Source organism: Pyrus communis, chromosome 12 (genome assembly GCF_041283825.1).
Source record: "Pyrus communis isolate YQ-2024b chromosome 12, ASM4128382v1, whole genome shotgun sequence".
Taxonomy (NCBI): Eukaryota; Viridiplantae; Streptophyta; class Magnoliopsida; order Rosales; family Rosaceae; genus Pyrus; species Pyrus communis.
The window spans coordinates 19,662,328-19,670,755 of NC_142576.1; the positions used below are offsets into that span (position 1 = coordinate 19,662,328).

The 8,428-nt window shown below is 35.7% G+C and overlaps 1 pseudogene across 1 annotated transcript; it reads right to left on the reverse strand.

The window, feature by feature from the left end:
• Positions 1 to 7: 7 nt before the first annotated feature.
• Positions 8 to 7,870, reverse strand: LOC148692450 (disease resistance protein Roq1-like; annotated as a pseudogene). The gene is made up of 4 exons (XR_015954485.1): positions 7,240 to 7,870; positions 1,191 to 2,301; positions 764 to 1,042; positions 8 to 643 (listed from the first exon to the last, which is right to left on the reverse strand). The product of XR_015954485.1 is annotated as a disease resistance protein Roq1-like (transcript).
• Positions 7,871 to 8,428: the final 558 nt, after the last annotated feature.

The following is an 8,428-nucleotide window of genomic DNA, read 5'->3' on the forward strand; positions in this document are numbered from 1 at the left end:
TCCCCAAGTTCTCTGGCAACTCGTCAAGATTCGAACACCCTGAGAGGTTGAGAATTTCAAGTAATGTCAAACAAGTACAAATGGTTGCTGGCAAACTGCAAAGGTTTTTGCAATATCTGAGATAAAGCTCTCTAAGCCCGGTCAAATCCTTGATTGATGCTGGTAGCTGTTTTATAGCTGTCCCGCTTGCATCAAGCTCCTGTAAACATTTTAAAAAACCAAGGTTTTCTGGAAACTCTTTAAGATTCGCACACCCTGACATGGTCAAAGTTTGAAGGGATGTCAAACTAGTACAAATGATGTCAGGCAGACTCAAAAGGTTCTTGCAGTCTTTGAGATTGAGCACAATAAGTCCGGTCAGATGCTTGATTGATGTCGGTAGCACTTCTATAGCTGTCCCATCTAAATGCAGTTCCCTTAATTGTTTCATGTCTTCTCCAATCTCTGGAAGCTTTTCAAGTCTGGAACATCCCGAAAGAATGAAAGTCGTAAGAGATCTCAAGTTGATTATATCGGGAACCTCGGACAAGCTTGTGCAACCTTTAAGGATTAGCTGCTCAAGGTTTGGGACTTCGCCGAAGTCGGGGGTCTCGATCAACTTTTCACAATCAGTAAGGTTGAGTATTACCAACGTTTCCAAAGGCTGTAAAGAAGAAGGGAGGAAAATGCATATGTTTGAGTACAAGTAGCATTCTCCGAAAGCCTTAAATTTGTCAAATAAATTCAGCAATAAGAAATGCATGGAGTATATAAACATTATTACCTTCTCAAATTCCTCCCATAATTTCTCTATTTTGCTTCGAGGCAAGTGCAGTTCAACAAGGTTTTCGGGTTCAAAACTTGAAGGCAGCAATTTTAAAGGATATTCGTGCCATTCCAAGAACCTTAACTCATCTGAAAGAGACTCCAGGCATCCAGAAAATATCACATTGTGAATTTTCAACAGTTTTAGATCGTCCATGTTTGAGAATGTGTCTTTCTTCAAGTGCACTTTCTCTTGCTTAGGCGAGCTTAAGAAAATGCCTTTAACAGCATCTGTCCCCTAATAGCCATTGGAAAAAAAACACAACATTGAAAATCCAATTAAAAAAAAATCAAATTCTAATAAAGTATGTATCTTACCCCTAAAATTATAACTAGACAACTTTTTAATCGAGATAAAAGCATGAGCATTTCACTAAACTACTCACCTTATATTTCTTTATTACATGAAGGGCATCTGTGCAAAGCCACAATCTGCTGCGTTTTCCCCTCTCTTCATTTTCTCCACGAACAATTTCTCTGCCCATTTTTTGTAGTAAATCATGCATCCACAATTTTCCTCCTATGATGCTTACCAAATTTTTCTCGCGGAGAATATTTATATTGATACCTGGATGGTAGCCACAACTTTCAAATATCTTTTTTACCCGACAAACATCCTCCCCATTGAAGAAACATGCAACGTCCAAAAACATTTTCTTCTGTTCTGAAATCGTTAATCCCTCATAACCTAATTTAAGAGTACCAATAATTCTCTCCTCGCCAGAATAATTATGATCTTTCAAAGAAGCCAACATACTGGACCATTCTTCCACACTTCTTTCCAGGAGGGAGGAACCCAACACTTCAAGAGCCAAAGGAAGACCATCACATTGATCTAAAAATTCATAAGATAATTTCTCATAGCCATTTATAGGACGATCCTCGTTGAAGGCTTTCCGGCAGAAGAGAAGAAGAGCTTCCTTGTCAGTAAGTTTCTCAACCTTGTACAGTAATTTTGGCTTATACTTTGTCAACAGCTTTTCATCTGTTGTGGTTATAATGATTCTGCTACCCTTACCAAACCGGTTATAAAAATCTTTGCCATCCCTTCCAGCTACAGCTTCTATTTGTTCTAATTTATCCACGTTGTCGAGAATTATCAGAACCCGTTTGCTGCACAATCTCTTACTTATCACTTCGTTGACATTCATCGTAGTTACTTTTCTACCCAACAAGTGAACACAAAGTTGTTCTTGGATGGGAAATAAACTTTGTTTAGATATCTCTCCAACCTTAGAAATGAAACTGAAAGCTTCAAATTGATTGCGAATTCTTTGAGAAAGAGCTTTTGCAATGGTACTCTTACCAACCCCTGGCATCCCACAAATCCCAATCATACAAACTTCTTCCGACCCTATAGACGAACTCATGGATTCGATTTTATCTACTTGAACCGTACCAACGAAGTCCTTTAGATCATCTGAGAACGTGTGCTTTGTGTTATTCAATTCACCGAAAATACGTTCAACTATCTGTCCAATCGGTTGTGTCTCGTATCTGCCAAACAGTTGAAGCATAATGTTAAGTATTTGGGATCAGTAAAATATGGGTTAAAACATACTCGTTAACAGGTTACAATCATTTAGTTTCTCAGGATACAGTTTTTGGGCATTAAATAATTTTACAATCACTTAGCATGTATTCAAATATAAGACAAGCATGGGTTGATGATCTATCTGTGTATCTGTAGGTTTTGGTTTTTAGCTTTCATATTTGAGTTGAGTGTAAATATATCGTTGAATCATAAATAAAGTGCCTTTTCTTTCTTGGTGAATTAAGATGCATTTTCTAAACAAGGAAAGAGAGAAAAATAAGTATATAAAAATACCTACAAAAAATTGGGAAGGATAGTTCTATGTCTTCAAATTTTAAATGTTTCTGATATGAACCCCATCAAATCTCATATGGGTACCAATTTTAAGGAAATGAAGCATGACATATAAGTTGTTTGGCCTTAAAGATTCTTGACCAAATGTGACTTCTATTGATTCAAATTAAGGACCATTTTATTTGGACTAAGATGCAACCCATTTGGTTTAGTTTAAAAGTGGCACATTGCTGCGTACTCAAAAATGATGGTTATATGTTTACTTCTTGCTAAAATAGTTCTGGATTTCATTAACTTCTATATGAGATGGTTTTTGTTGTGTTTTATATTCTAGGCTCAAATATGAAATATCTTGCAGCGTAGAATTTTAGGCACAAGAAAGATAATCACGGTTGCTCAAGGTACACATTAGTAAAATTTCAGGCTCGTTTGTCTTATTAATTTGCTATGTTGTCTATTTGCATGTCACTGTAATTCAAATTAATCTTTTAAGGAAATACATTAAAGATTGAATTCTGATGGTTTTATCAAGTTGAAACAAATTAATGAATTTTTTTGACAGATTACGGATTCTGATGTAAGTTTCAGAAACGATTGATATAATGACCATCAAATTACCTTAATTTTTATGAGGCTATTCATTATTGTGTCTACTTATAAACCTGGACTTATAATGATTATTGGATGTGTACTTATTTAGGGGTTTTGAACTTTAATTCTTGAAGAAGATTAAAATTTATTAAAAATCTGGTGTTAGATTGGATATTGATTTTAGTCATTTAATGTGTACTTAATTCAAATTTATATTATTATTTTTTAATATTTAATGGATATCTTATTTAATGTATTACATAAAATTTTAAATTAATTATTATACACATTTTAATTCATTAATTTGATTTAACTTCCTCTAATTAGTGTACCTAAACGCCTATATCATAATATATTTTACTAAATTAGTGTACCGAGATGTCTGCAACTAAATATATGTACTGAATTAGTGGCACATAAGAAAATATGCAAAAACATAAGTGTACACGAAAATTCTTTACCTAAATATATGATACTAAACTAGTGTACCAAAATGCCGGTACCTAAAGATATTATACTACAATAGTGTACTGAAATATTCGTACCTAAACATATTATACTAACCTAGTATACCGAAATGTTTGTATCTAAATATATTGTAAAGAATTAGTGGCACACAAGAAAATATGCAAAAACATAAGTGTGTATAAAAATCTCTACGAAAATATTTTCTTATATAAGATACTTACCATGATGAAAATTAAAATTTATAATACTTTCATAAAATTTAATTTGTGAACAACATAAAATTATAAATAAAAAAAAAAAGATATTGAATACATATGATGGCATTAAATAGAGTCTAGGAACTAAAATCAATTTTTAATCTTGTGTAAGACATTTTCTAAACTTCATCTTATTTAAGGATTAAAATCTAGTTTACTAATTTATTTATGGTGATTTTATTATTAACCTGTGTTTAGTAAGAAGTTTATGTTGCCAATTTTTGTTGTTTAACATTTAATGAAATTTGTTCTCATTCCATTTGCTACAATTTATAGCTTATGCCATAAGGAACGTTAGGTTATTATATTGATATGTGCTTCACTTATTTGTTTTGTGTATGTTTGTGAAAGTCTTTTAGACATCAAGGCTTCAATTTTGAAGCTATAAGAAGACTGTTTTAGAGTCATAAAAGAACAAATTGTGAATGTGGGTATAAATTTCAGTTTGATATAGTGCTGACAATGGCCAGTAATTATGATGGTCGAACAATTTCATATTGGTATTACGCATTCATATAAGTTCGTCGTGAATTACTGAGTTGTTAAGGTTTTAATGCAGCTGCTAGTTAAGTGCTCATAAGTTTTAAATTTTGCACTTCGTTAAGGTTCACGGCATTGGCAGAAGTACATAAAAGTTATTAGCTGCATTCGACTATGTTTTAAAATTTTAATTTGCTTAAATGATTTCATGGCAGTAAAGGAGGCATCAAATGTTTACAGCTGATTGGTTTTACCGTTTATGAGCTTTCATTCGAAGCATAATGCAATCTTGTAAAGATTGATAATTAAGGAGGACCCTGGAGTGAATGAACTGATATACATTCGGGTCTTTGCTCTTCACTACTAATAACTTTATGATGTATGTTACATGGAGCTTATTTGTGTGATTGTAAAGTTTAATGGGTGATTTAAGTTAATTAACCTAAATAATCCCAAAACGAGCAAACTTTATTAGACAGAAACATATAGGAAGCTTATCTTACTTAAATTCATTGCCCAATAAAGTAATCTTGCTCAAATTCCATTGAACTTTTTCTTGGGTTAATTGTTTTAGTCACATCCTGGCCCGAGGCAGATCACTTCCCAGACCTGCTCCACCACCGTAGCATGATATTGTCCGTTTTGGGCTTACCATTCCCTCACGGTTTTGTTTTTGGGAACTCACGAGCAACTTCCCAGTGGGTCACCCATCATTGGATTACTCTAGCCCCCTTCTCGCTTAACTTTGGAGTTCCTACGGAACCCGAAGCCAATGAGCTCCCAAAAGGCCTCGTGCTAGGTAGGGATGGGAATATACATTTTAAGGATCACTCCCCTGGGCGATGTGGGATGTTACAATCCACCCCCCTTAAGGGCCCGACGTCCTCGTCGGCACATACTCGACCAGGGTTAGGCTTTGATACCAATTGTCACATCCCGACCCGGGGCAGATCACTTCCCGGGCCCGTTCCACCACCGTAACAAGATATTGTCCGCTTTGGGCTTACCATTTCCTCACGGTTTTGTTTTTGGGAACTCACGAGCAACTTCCCAATGGGTCACCCATCATGGGATTGCTCTAGCCCCCTTCTCGCTTAACTTCGGAGTTCCTATGGAACCCAAAGCCAGTGAGCTCCCAAAAGGCCTCGTGCTAGGTAGGGATGGAAATATACATTTAAGGATCACTCCCCTGGGCGATGTGGAATGTTACAGTTTGACCTAGTGTTGCCTAATAAGTCTTTACACTTTGGCTCCAAATTACAATCTATTAGGGATTGGACTTGGTGGACCAATCTTATTGGATGAAAACTCTAATAATATCGATGATGGATAATTAATAAGTTCACTAGGGTTTTGCCTATAAATATAAATCTAATGAGAAATGGACGAATGACACTGGCTTTGCAATCATTTTCAGATCTTGAACTTTTTGGTAAGTTTTTTTTTTAAACTTCATTTCACTATTCTATTTTTTTTTCTTTTTAATTGCTTTTTTTTTTTTATTCACAATGAAAATCTTCGGCAAATAAGGTTAACTGGGAAGTGAAGCAGCATCTTCGTCACTCCGGTGCTCAGCTCCTCACTTACCGGGTTGATGAACGGTGTGTGAAGGGTTCGCTTTTCTGTGAAGTCAACACCTATTGGGATAGGCATGCCAATTATGGCAGTCAGATGGCTAATAACATTTATGTAAGTATTCCGTTCACGAATTTAATTTCAAATTTCATTACACTTAAAAAATTTTAAAATTATGATCAATAATTTTAATTGGTTTCTCTTTTTTTGGGTAGGCTTTTATGTCACAAAAGGAGGATGAGTATCTAGCCAACCTCTCCCAGCAGCAACCGAACATGATCACGAAGAAAATAGATGGCAATCTATCGAAATTGTAGATGGTTGGAAAGATGATCGAACCCATTGATGAAAATGATGGAGATGGATATGGAGGAAACGGGTGATGTGGAATTAAGATGGTAGGATCAAAAGGAAAATAGGGCAGCATAGTGATGATAGCAGGAGGAAAAGAACCGGAAGGAAACAGGGAAGATAAGCAAGCAAATAACAAGAAGAAAAGGAAAAGAAAAAAATAGAGGAGAACCATGGGACTGCCACCAACCCTAGCCACAGTCAGAGCCGGCGGTGACGTGAATCTTCAAGGACTAGATGCACTCACACAAAGGGGAGAAGAACTCTCACATACAGAGAGAGAGGCTCTCACAAACGGAGAGAAAAATATAGGATGAGTGACCACTAGGACATAAATTTCGAGAAAATAGAACTTTGGCTAGCGAAATAGTAGAAAACGTCAGGCAAAATTGTAAAATTTTCGTCGTTTAGGATACCATTCTAGATCATCAATAGGTTTTACCAACGAAATATTGTTGTTGGACAATTAGATTCGTTAGCCCAAATTGGTCAACGCACTTGGCTCGACAAAGTTTCAAAATTCGTCGAGCAAACGTTTATACGACAAGTTTTATCTGATGAATTTGTGTAGGACAGAACATTAGGCGATGAAACCTTATTTGGCTAGCAGAAATCCCTTCATCTGGAAAGAGGGTGTTTTTCTTGTAGTGTTCGTTTCTCCTTTTCATCATATACTTTTCCTATATCTTAAAGATAACAAATTAAACCGAACCAAATAGTTACCAAATGAGCTATATTTTTGCAAGTTTCAAAATTGAAAATAGCTACCAAAAACTAAAAACCGAAAATTCAAATAGTTGCCAAACGAACATCAAGAAAAACATATATTGAAATGAGAAATTTTCAACCTAAACAAATGAAATACGTAATAGAAGCACCACATACCTATAATGTCTTAGATCAAATCCTGAAAGTTCGGCTATTGTAGTCAGTGAACTCTTCCACCTTGTCACCTTCTCTGTTTCTCCTTCGAAATCTTTTTCATGTTTAGCAAACGCCTCTTCAAAACAAACTCCGGTCTGTTTTCGGACTTCCGACGGTGTCACGTCATAGAATACCGGCAGAATCAGTCTAGACTCGTCGTTGGCCGCAAGTTCAACCATACTTGCAAGTTCATCCAGGCACCATGTGGAGGTTGCGTAGTTTCTGGAAAGAACAACAACGAAAATTTGCGATTCTGCGATTGCGTTGGTGAGTTCCCTTGAGATGGGTTTTCCGCTCTCGAGTTGTTCTTCATCCCTGAAAGTGTGGATCCCGTCTCGAACTAGAGCATTGTACAAATGGTCAGTGAAACCTTTCCGAGTGTCCAAACCTCTAAAACTCACGAAAACCTCGTATTTCAGTGGAGGGGGCAAAGTTGACGAGGTTTTGGTGGTCATGGGATCAGCCATTGGAGACTAATCACCAGTAACCAAACTGGTAGTTAATGGAAGCTTTGGCAAGTTGTTGCTTAAAAGCGTTTGCAGAACTAGCTTGGTATAGCTGCGAAGAATCACCAGTAAACGGACTCAGAACCGCAGTAAACCGACTCAGAACCGCAATATAAGGACATCAACTTCTATGACACGAGTAGTTTGGAGTACATTGTACATCTGCATCATTAAATTAAGATATATTAATTGCTTTGTCCCTTGAACTTGTATGCAGCTGCTAATTTTTTACCTAAACTTTAATTTTAGCTGATTACACCCTTGAACTTTTTAAATTAGCCAATTTCCCCCTTGAACTTTAATTTTAGCCGATTACCTCCTGAACTGTTATAAATAGCCAATTCCTCATTTGGCGTTAGATTTTAAAAACTTTCATTCAATTTTTCATCCATCCGATGTTTCATCATTTTTGCCCTCATACAATTATCATGTGTTGTTTCCGTGATCAAGATGGATAAAAAATTAGATGAAAACTTTTAAAATCTAACGCAGGGGGAAATTAGATATTTATAAAAGTTTAGAGGGTAATAGGCTAAAATTAAAATTCAAAGGGGAAATTAGTTAATTATAAAGATTTAATAAGGTAATCGACTAAAATTAAGTTTAGAGAAGAAAATTGACAGCTCCATACAAATTCAGAAAAC